Source organism: Salvelinus alpinus, chromosome 15, assembly GCF_045679555.1.
Source record: "Salvelinus alpinus chromosome 15, SLU_Salpinus.1, whole genome shotgun sequence".
In the NCBI taxonomy this organism is placed as follows: Eukaryota; Metazoa; Chordata; class Actinopteri; order Salmoniformes; family Salmonidae; genus Salvelinus; species Salvelinus alpinus.
The window spans coordinates 31,991,791-32,001,649 of record NC_092100.1 but is presented as its reverse complement, the minus strand read 5'-3'; the positions used below and the strand labels follow the sequence as shown (position 1 = coordinate 32,001,649).

The 9,859-nt window shown below is 44.4% G+C and overlaps 1 protein-coding gene across 5 annotated transcripts in view; it reads left to right on the top strand.

The window, feature by feature from the left end:
• Positions 1-393: 393 nt before the first annotated feature.
• chd2 (chromodomain helicase DNA binding protein 2) overlaps positions 394-9,859 on the top strand; it is a 46,148-nt gene continuing 36,682 nt past the window's right edge. For all 5 annotated transcript variants that reach the window (XR_011668038.1, XM_071343333.1, XM_071343334.1 and 2 more), the window contains exons 1-2: positions 394-488; positions 609-746. The gene's annotated coding sequence lies outside the window, so the exon portion shown is untranslated. The remainder of the gene's footprint in view (positions 489-608; positions 747-9,859) is intronic.

Here is a 9,859-nt window from a genome sequence, read left to right as displayed (position 1 = left end):
AAATAAGTGCCTAGGTGTCAAATAAAGTAATAGGATTGAAGTTCAATCTTAAATAAGCAAATTTCTGTGAAACTGTGTACGTTTTACTTGTGGATTACTATTTGTATTTGAAAATCAAAATCAAATCAAGTTGTGTCGATTTGTTTGTCTGCATGCCATTTTAAAAACAATGGAGATATTGGAGTAAACCTATTTTGGGTTAATACAAGTAACTATTAGTAAGGACAAAAATCATGATACGCTTGCAAGCTAAGCTTGAATAAGACATCTGATTACCACTTTGCATTTACAACGGTTGGTTTTATTATAGCTAATAAATAACCAAATCATTTCTGGATAACTAGATAAAATAAATGAATGTCCCTCGTCTGCCCCTGTAAACTGGGTGGGGGCATACACATCACACTGCCTCATTTGATTGGTTGAGTAGGCGGGCCTTCTCACTTTGTGGCAACTAGTGAAGACCCCACGGAAGGGCCTATGCGAACGTGAGTAGATTATGTTGAAGACAACGGTCAGAAATTTTGGACGCTGTCTCCAGTTCTTTATACCTTAGTTCTGTCAAGGTGTGGCCTACAATCTTTTGATTTCATTTGGAATGCTTGCAGGGAAGAAAGAATGGGGATGATCTACTGCCGGAAGACTGAGCCCTGTTTGGTGTGTGTTGGTCTGCCATTGTTCATGATGCTGGAGCCTTGCAGGACAGAGGGAGTCTGGACATTTTCCTTTTCATGCATTCATTAAAGGTGACATAAACATAACATTCTGAGTATTGTGTGTGCCCCATCAGTAGGGAGCCTTATATTGAGAGTACATCTATTGAAATGTCTTCAAAGGGATATTTTACCCAAATTACACATTGGGTTCCTTACCCTGTAAGCAGTCTATGGACAAGGTATGACTGCAATCCATGCATTGGGTTAGTTTCCTTGGCACTGTTTCCACATGCTGACATTTGATCATTTGTAGCACAAAACCCATTCAATTCACTGATTATTTGAACATGATGTGTGATAAATGTTTATCAGTCCTATGTCATTGTATTTGTGTCACAAATGCTAAAACGTTGGCATGTGGGAACAGTGCCAGGAAAACAACTAAGATAAAGTATAGATTGCTGTCATACCTTGTCCATAGGTTGTAAGGAAACCAATAAATAATTTCATAATTTGGGTTAACTATCCTTGTATGACCCTTTTGATGATGTGTGGATTTTGAAGAATAGCATATGCTGCGTTCAACAATTGGGAACCTGAAAATGTCAGACTTCAGTGTGTTCAAAACAACTGGGAACTCTGACTCGGAAAAATCGTTTTGAACTGTCATCCAACTTGAAATTCCAAGTCGGAAACTTGGGCATCTTTCGAGAGCTCTGACTTTCCGACCTGAAGATCACTGACGCCATGACTTGACCTCTTTCTTTTCCGAGTTCCCAGTTGTCTTGAAAGCACCACTAGTATTCTCACTCAGATAGCTGCATGTAGCTGTCTGAAATCTATACAAATGCAATATTTGGGCCCACATTATTTTAGCAAGCTAGACATCCAAATATCTGGTCATTGTATCAAGTCTTCACCTAGCATTTTGTTTTTCTTAGAAAGATGTCAGTGGGTAGCTTTTAAAAAAAAAACAGTTTGTCACAAGTGAAACCAATCAAATCAAAGTTTATTTGTCACGTGCGCCGAATACAACAGGTGTAGACCTTACAGTGAAATGCTTACTTACAGGCTCTAACCAATAGTGCAAAAAAGGTATTAAGTGAACAATAGGTAAGTAAAGAAATAAAACATCAGTAAAAAAGACAGGCTATATACAGTAGCGAGGCTGTAAACGTAGCGAGGTTACATACAGACATCGGTTAGTCAGGCTGATTGAGGTAGTACTATGTACATGTAGATATGGTTAAAGTGACTATGCATATATGATGAACAGAGAGTAGCAGTAGCGTAAAAGAGGGGTTGGCGGGTGGCGGGACACAATGCAGATAGCCCGGTTAGCCAATGTGCGGGAGCACTTGTTGGTTTTGCCCAATTGAGGTAGTATGTACATGAATGTATAATTAAAGTGACTATGCATATATGATGAACAGAGAGTAGCAGCAGTGTAAAAAGAGGGGTTGGGGGGGCACACAATGCAAATAGTCCGGGTACCCATTTGATTACCTGTTCAGGAGTCTTGTGGCTTGTGGGTAAAAACTGTTGAGAAGCCTTTTTGTCCTAGACTTGGCACTCCAGAACCGCTTGCCATGCGGTAGCAGAGACAACAGTCTATGACTGGGGTGGCTGGGGTCTTTGACAATTTTTAGGGCCTTCTGACACCGTCTGGTGTAGAGGTCCTAGATGGCAGGCAGCTTAGCCCCAGTGATGTACTGAGCCGTACGCACTACCCTCTGTAGTGCCTTGCGGTCAGAGGCTGAGCAATTGCCGTACCAGGCAGTGATGCAACCAGTCAGGATGCTCTCGATGTTGCAGCTGTAGAACCTGTTGAGGATCTCAGGACCCATGCCAAATCTTTTTAGTTTCCTGAGGGGGAATAGGCTTTGTCGTGCCCTCTTCACGACTGTCTTGGTGTGTTTGGACCATTCTAGTTTGTTGTTGATGTGGACACCAAGGAACTTGAAGCTCTCAACCTGCTCCACTACAGCCCCGTCGATGAGAATGGGGGCGTGCTCAGTCCTCCTTTTCCTGTAGTCCACAATCATCTCCTTTGTCTTGGTTACGTTGAGGGATAGGTTGTTATTCTGGCACCACCCAGCCAGGTCTCTGATCTCCCTATAGGCTGTCTCGTCGTTGTCGGTGAGCAGGCCTACCACTGTTGTGTCGTCTGCAAACTTAATGATGGTGTTGGAGTCGTGCCTGGCCATGCAGTCATGGGTGAACAGGGATTACAGGCGATCTGTATAATTACCAAGATCATCTTGTTTACGTGTTGCTGTGCATTTTGTTGCCAACCTTACTTTGCTACCTGACAACTTTACGGTTTTTACTTTTTAATTACCGTTTATATTTTTTGTTTTTCCCTCACAACTTTTTTTAAAATTCAACCTTTTCACTCCGGACGCTTTATCTGGATATGGTTCATCAGGACCTCCACCATCCGAAGCTAAGTAGTAACATTAACATGATGCCTTCTAATTGCAGTCGCTGTACTCATAATATACAGGAGAACGATCGCCTTACGGCGAGGATAGCTGTGCTACAAGCCCAGCTTCAGACGCAATCGTTAGGCAAGGGTAATTTCAGTGTAGGAAAGGATGAAACAGCGTCTGTGCCACCAGTAAGTACAGATAGTAGTATAAATCCCCTCGCACAGTCCCTGCAGCCGGACAACTTTCTCATGGCTTCTGGAGGGAAATGCTGTAGGAATGCTCATTCAGCCGACAGAAACTTTCAACCGGTTTTCCCCATTAAGCAGCGAGTCGGAGTCTGAGGCCGAGCCTTCTCTGGTCTCTACTCCTCCCGTTACGAGGTTTGAGACGCCGAAGCTTCCCACCATTAGCTCTGACAAATTGAAAACCCTAGTCATTGGCGACTCCATTACCCGCAGTATTAGACTTAAAACGAATCATCCAGCGATCATACACTGTTTACCAGGGGGCAGGTCTACTGACGTTAAGGCTAATCTGAAGATGGTGCTGGCTAAAGCTAAAACTGGCGAGTGTAGAGAGTATAGGGATATTGTTATCCAGGTCGGCACCAACAATGTTAGGATGAAACAGTCAGAGGTCACCAAGCGCAACATAGCTTCAGCGTGTAAATCAGCTAGAAAGATGTGTCGGCATCGAGTAATTGTCTCTGGCCCCCTCCCAGTTAGCGGGAGTGATGAGCTCTACAGCAGAGTCTCACAACTCAATCGTAGATAATTGGCCCTCTTTCTGGGACTCACCCACAAACAGGACCAAGCCTGGCCTGCTGAGGAGTGACGGACTCCATCATAGCTGGAGGGGTGCTCTCATCTTATCTACCAACATAGACAGGGCTCTAACTCCTCTAGCTCCACAATGAAATAGGGTGCAGGCCAGGCAGCAGGCTGTTAGCCAGCCTGCCAGCTTAGTGGAGTCTGCCACTAGCACAGTCAGTGTAGTCAGCTCAGCTATCCCCATTGAGACCGTGTCTGTGCCTCGACCTAGGTTGGGCAAAACTAAACATGGCGGTGTTCGCCTTAGCAATCTCACTAGGATAAAGACCTCCTCCATTCCTGCCATTTATTGAAAGAGATCGTGATACCTCACATCTCAAAATAGGGCTACTTAATGTTAGATCCCTCACTTCAAAGGCAGTTATAGTCAATGAACTAATCACTGATCATAATCTTGATGTGATTGGCCTGACTGAAACATGGCTTAAACCTGATGAATTTACTGTGTTAAATGAGGCCTCACCTCCTGGTTACACTAGTGACCATATCCCCCGTGCATCCCGCAAAGTCGGAGGTGTTGCTCACATTTACGATAGCAAATTTCAATTTACAAAAAAAATAATAGACGTTTTCGTCTTTTGAGCTTCTAGTCATGAAATCTATGTAGCCTACTCAATCACTTTTTATAGCTACTGTTTACAGGCCTCCTGGGCCATATACAGCGTTCCTCACTGAGTTCCCTGAATTCCTATTGGACCTTGTAGTCATAGCAGATAATATTCTAATATTTGGTGATTTTAATATTCACATGGAAAAGTCCACAGACCCACTCCAAAAGGCTTTCGGAGCCATCATCGACTCAGTGGGTTTTGTCTAACATGTCTCTGGACCTACTCACTGTCACAGTCATACTCTGGACCTAGTTTTGTTCCATGGAATAAATGTTGTAGATCTTAATGTTTTTCCTCATAATCCTGGACTATCGGACCACCATTTTATTACGTTTGCAATCGCAACAAATAATCTGCTCAGACCCCAACCAAGGAGCATCAAAAGTCATGCTATAAATTCTCAGACAACACAAAGATTCCTTGATGCCCTTCCAGACTCTTTCTGCCTACCCAAGGACGTCAGAGGACAAAAATCAGTTAACCACCTAACTGAGGAACTCAATTTAACCTTGCGCAATACCCTAGATGCATTTTCACCCCTAAAAACGAAAAACATTTGTCATAAGAATCTAGCTCCCTGGTATACAGAAAATACCCGAGCTCTGAAGCAAGCTTCCAGAAAATTGGAACGGAAATGGCGCCATACCAAACTGGAAGTCTTCCAACTAGCTTGGAAAGACAGTACCGTGCAGTATCGAAGAGCCCTCACTGCTGCTCGATTATCCTATTTTTCCAACTTAATTGAGGAAAATAAGAACAATCCGAAATGTATATTTGATACTGTCACAAAGCTAACTAAAAAGCAGCATTCCCCAAGTGACGATGGCTTTCACTTCAGCAGTAATAAATTCATGAACTTCTTTGAGGAAAAGATCATGATCATTAGAAAGCAAATTACGGACTCTTCTTTAAATCTGCGTATTCCTCCAAAGCTCAGCTGCCAGGACCTAGGATCAAGAGAGACACTTAAGTGTTTTAGTACTATATCTCTTGACACAATGATGAAAATAATCATGGCCTCTAAACCTTCAAGCTGCATACTGGACCCTATTTCAACTAAACTACTGAAAGAGCTGCTTCCTGTGCTCGGCCCTCCTATGTTGAACATAATAAACGGCTCTCTATCCACTGGATTTGTACCAAACTCACTAAAAGTGGCAGTAATAAAGCCTCTCTTGAAAAAGCCAAACCTTGACCCAGAAAATATAAAAAACTATCAGCCTATATCGAATCTAACATTCCTCTCAAAAAAAATTGAAAAAGCTGTTGCACAGCAACTCACTGCCTTCCTGAAGACAAACAATATATACGAAATGCTTCAGTCTGGTTTTAGACCCCATCATAGCACTGAGACTGCGCTTGTGAAGTTGGTAAATTACCTTTTAATGGCATCAGACCGAGGCTCTGCATCTGTCCTCGTGCTCCTAGACCTTAGTGCTGCCTTTGATACCATCGATCACCACATTCTTTTGGAGAGATTGGAAACCCAAATTGGTCTACACGGACAAGTTCTGGCCTGGTTTAGATCTTATCTGTCGGAAAGATATCAGTTTGTCTCTGTGAATGGTTTGTCCTCTGACAAATCAACTGTACATTTCGGTGTTCCTCAAGGTTCCGTTTTGGGACCACTATTGTTTTCACTATATATTTTACCTCTTGGGGATGTCATTCGAAAACATAATGTTAACTTTCACTGCTATGCGGATGACACACAGCTGTACATTTCAATGAAACATGGTGAAGCCCCAAAATTGCCCTCGCTAGAAGCCTGTGTTTCAGACATAAGGAAGTGGATGGCTGCAAACTTTCTACTTTTAAACTCGGACAAAACAGAGATGCTTGTTCTAGGTCCCAAGAAACAAAGAGATCTTCTGTTGAATCTGACAATTAATCTTGATTGTTGTACAGTCGTCTCAAATAAAACTGTGAAGGACCTCAGCGTTACTCTGGACCCTGATCTCTCTTTTGACGAACATATCAAGACTGTTTCAAGGACAGCTTTTGCCATCTACGTAACATTGCAAAATCTGAAACTATCTGTCCAAAAATGATGCAGAAAAATTCATCCATGCTTTTGTTACTTCTAGGTTAGACTACTGCAATGTTCTACTTTCCGGCTACCCGGATAAAACACTAAATAAACTCCAGTTAGTGCTAAATACGGCTGCTAGAATCATGACTAGAACCAAAACATTTGATCATATTACTCCAGTGCTAGCCTCCCTACACTGGCTTCCTGTTAAGGCAAGGGCTGATTTCAAGGTTTTACTGCTAACCTACAAAGCATTACATGGGCTTGCTCTGTCTATCTTTCCGATTTGGTCCTGCCGTACATACCTACACGTATGCTACGGTCACAAGACGCAGGCCTCCTAATTGTCCCTAGAATTTCTAAGCAAACAGCTGGAGGCAGGGCTTTCTCCTATAGAGCTCCATTTTTATGGAATGGTCTGCCTACCCATGTGAGAGACGCAGACTCGGTTTCAACTTTTAAGTCTTTACTGAAGACTCATCTCTTCATTGGGTCATATGATTGAGTGTAGTCTGGCCCAGGAGTGTGAAGGTGAACGGAAAGGCTCTGGAGCAACGAACCGCCCTTGCTGTCTCTGCCTGGCCGGTTCCCCTCTCTCTACTGGGATTCTCTGCCTCGAACCGAGTCACTGGCTTACTGGTGCTCTTTCATGCCGTCCCTAGGAGGGGAGTGGGTTGAATCACTGACGTCACTGACGTGATCTTCCTGTCTGGGTTGGCGCCCCCCCTTGGGTTGTGCCGTGGCGGAGATCTTTGTGGGCTATACTCGGCCTTGTCTCAGGATGGTAAGTTGGTGGTTGAGGGTATCCCTCTAGTGGTGTGGGGGCTGTGCTTTGGCAAAGTGTTATATCCTTCCTGTTTGGCCCTGTCCGGGGGTATCATCGGATGGGGCCACAGTGTCTCATGACCCCTCCTGTGTCAGCCTCCAGTATTTATGCTGCAGTAGTTTATGTGTCGGGGGGCTAGGGTCAGTTTGTTATATCTGGAGTACTTCTCCTGTCTTGTCCTGTGTGAATTTAAGTATGCTCTCTCTAATTCTCTCTTTCTCTCTTTCTTTCTCTCTCTCGGGGGACCTGAGCCCTAGGATCATGCTTCAGGACTACCTGGCATGATGACTCCTTGCTGTTCCCAGTCCACCTGGCCGTGCTGCTGCTCCAGTTTCAACTGTTCTGCCTGCGGCTATGGAACCCTGACCTGTTCACCGGACGTGCTACCTGTCCCAGACCTGCTGTTTTCAACTCTCTAGAGACTGCAGGAGCGGTAGAGATACTCTTAATGATCGGCTATGAAAAGCCAACTGACATTTACTCCTGAGGTGCTGACTTGCTGCAACCTCGACAACTACTGTGATTATTATTATTTGACCATGCTGGTAATTTATGAACATTTGAACATCTTGGCCATGTTCTGTTATCTCCACCTGGCACAGCCAGAAGAGGACTGGCCACCCCTCATAGCCTGGTTCCTCTCTAGGTTTCTTCCTAGGTTTTGGCCTTTCTAGGGAGTTTTTCCTAGCCACCGTGCTTCTACACCTGCATTGCTTGCTGTTTGGGGTTTTAGGCTGGGTTTCTGTACAGCACTTTGAGATATCAGCTGATGTAAGAAGGGCTATATAAATACATTTGATTTGATCTCAGTGAGTAAGTTGTACACCTGAGCCCAATTTTGTTTCTTCCCCTTTTCCCAGAGTACACTCTTAAAATCAAATTGTATTGGTCACATGCACATGCACATGGATAACAGATGTTATTACGAGTGTAGCGAAATGCTTGTGCTTCTAGTTCCGACAGTGCAGCAATATCTAACAAGTAATATCTAACAATTCCACAACAAAAACCTAATACACACACATCTAAGTAAAGGAATAAGAATGTGTATAAATGTATGGATGAGCAATGTCAGAGCAGCATAGGCTAAGATGCAATAGATAGTATAGAATACATTTATACATATGAGATGAGTAATGCAAGATGTGTAAACATTGTTTAAAGCGACATTATTAAAGTGACTAGTTTTCCATTTATTAAAGTGGCCAATGATTTCAAGTCTGCATATAGGCAGCAGCCTCTCTGTGCTAGTGATGGCTTTTTAACAGTCTGATGGCCTTGCGATAGAAGCTGTTTTACAGTCTCTCGGTCCCAGCTTTGATGCACCTGTACTGACCACGCCTTCTGGATGGTAGCGGGGTGAACGGGCAGTGGCTCGGGTGGTTGTTGTCCTTGATCTTTTTGGCTTTCCTGTGACATCGGGTGCTGTAGGTGTCGTGGAGGGCAGGTAGTTTGCCCCCTGATGATGCAATGTGCAGACCGCACCACCCTCTGGAGAGTCCTGCGGTTGTGGGCGGTGCATTTGCCATACCAGGAAGTGATACAGCCCGACAGCATGCTCTCAATTGTGCACCTGTAAAAGCATGTGAACGTTTTCGGTGACAAGACAAATTTCTTCAGCCTCCTGAGGTTGAAGAGGCGCTGTTTCGCCTTCTTCACCACGCTGTCTGTGTGGGTGGACCATTTCGTTTTGTCTGTGATGTGTACCCCGAAATGATGTGTACCCCGGAACTTAAAACTTTCCACCTTCTCCACTGTTGTCCATCGATGTGGATAGGGGTTGCTCCCTCTGCTGTTTCCTGAAGTCCACGATCATCTCCTTTGTTTTTGACGTTGAGTGAGAGGTTATTTTCCTGACACCACACTCCGAGAGCCCTCACCTCCCTGTAGGCTGTTTCGTTGTTGTTGGTGATCAAGCCTACTACAGTTGTCGTCTGCAAACTTGATGATTGAGTTGGAGGCATGCATGGCCACGCTGTCATGGGTGAACAGTGAGTACAGGAGGGGGCTGAGCACGCACCCATGTGGGGCCCCAGTGTTGAGGATCAGCGAAGTGGAGATGTTGTTTCCTACCTTCACCATCTGGGGGTGGCCCGTCAGAACGTCCAAGACCCAATTGCACAGGGCGGGGTTGAGACGCAGGGCCTAAAGCTTAATGATGAGCTTGGAGGGTACTATGGCGTTGAATGCTGAGCTGTAGTCGATGAACAGCATTCTTACATAGGTATTCCTCTTGTCCAGATGGGATAGGGCAGTGTGATGATGATTGCATCGTCTGTGGACCTATTGGGGCGGTCAGCAAATTTAAGTGGGTCTAGGGTGACCGGTAAGGTGGAGGTGATATGATCCTTGACTAGTCTCTCAAAGTACTTCATGATGACAGAAGTAGTCATTTAGTTCAGTTACCTTTGCATTCTTGGGTACAGGAACAATGGTGGCCATCTTGAAACATGTGGGGACAGCAGACTGGGA